The sequence below is a fragment of the Echinops telfairi genome, unplaced genomic scaffold, assembly GCF_000313985.2.
Source record: "Echinops telfairi isolate 266 unplaced genomic scaffold, ASM31398v2 ScPeMD7_24;HRSCAF=84, whole genome shotgun sequence".
Classification (NCBI taxonomy): domain Eukaryota; kingdom Metazoa; phylum Chordata; class Mammalia; order Afrosoricida; family Tenrecidae; genus Echinops; species Echinops telfairi.
The window spans coordinates 5945728-5947159 of NW_022103921.1; positions in this window are offsets into that span (position 1 = coordinate 5945728).

Here is a 1432-nt window from a genome sequence, read left to right on the forward strand (position 1 = left end):
ATGCATCACCAAGAAAGACCCATAGCCAGAAAAGGCCATCATGTTGGACACTTTAAATGCAAATGATTGACACAATAACTGCAAAGTTTACTCGAGCAAATCAACTGTGATAGTAACCTACTTTCCTGTCAACTTGAAGCTAGAGCAGAGTGTAGGGGTGGTTTTCAACCTGTCAATCAGGTCACAGTCCAATGGTGCCTCCTTGTGGGCGTGGCCTTCTCATAAGGAGGAGACTGGGAACCTCCCCCTCTCTCTGTCATCACCTTCCTTCTGGCTGACCTTGATTCCTGCCACAGCCACCACGATTGGATGCATAGGATTTTGCATCCACGGGCCTGTGATCTTTCTGCATTCTGCATCATTGCAAGTCGCTGAGTCTGAAGAGGCATTTATGGTAAGGTGACCAGATTTTAACATTGGTAAAGTGGGACACCATGGGGGGGGGTGGATTCTTGATTAAAAATTTGGTCTATATGGAGCAACAAAAATTTTCATAGAATGCAAAAATAGTATTGTGATGTATTTTTTAAATTTCAACATAAGTACAATTTACAAATATAATACATTAAAATTATGTATAGTATTATTTTATTCTTTGGCATATTTCTCATTTGAGTGAATTTTTTTAGTAGCTTGCTGTCGTTGTTTAAAAGGGCATGAAAATTTTCACAAGAATTTGTTAAATTATATCCCACACATAAAATGGCTTTCAAAGTCTCAACACTTAATTGTGAATTTTCTGATGTCCACACTTTATTTACCGTAGACAAAACGCATTCAGTCGCAGCATTAGTTCCTGGTAAGGACAGCACGCATTCCACAATTTTTAGTGCATTATTGTATGGAACATGGTTTGTTTCAAAATGATGAAATATTTCTAAGCATTTGTTCTCTATTGTGATTTTTGCTGATGCCCAAGATTTAACCTTTTCCTTATCAATATATATTTTTAATAATGATACCTCATCAAAAAGATCATTTTTGGAAATATTACTATATGGGAAATTTTGAGTAATATGATCGAATGATTTTTGCACATCATTCCAGTACTTTCTGCTAACTTGAAGAAAATTTATGTATTTATTAAATAAATAAATTACCTAAATTATCTGAGTAGCTGATTTGTTGACATCACTTGTTTAACTAGCACTAGCATGCAGTACGATGTGCATCATCTGAGAGACAGTTACAAAATGTTTTCGTCTTTGCCAATGCCAAAAAATGCCATTGTTCATTAAGTCCAAACAATGGTGGTCGAATTTAACAACTGATCAACGATGCGAACTTTGATAAGCAGTTCTCGATAATCAGTTCTCAACAATTATTTGTTATTATTAAAGTTTAACATTATAAAATTAACAAAAATAATATAAAACTCATATCCTGGCGAAATAGCCACATGGCAGCCGAAAACCGTATATTCCCTTCCCCT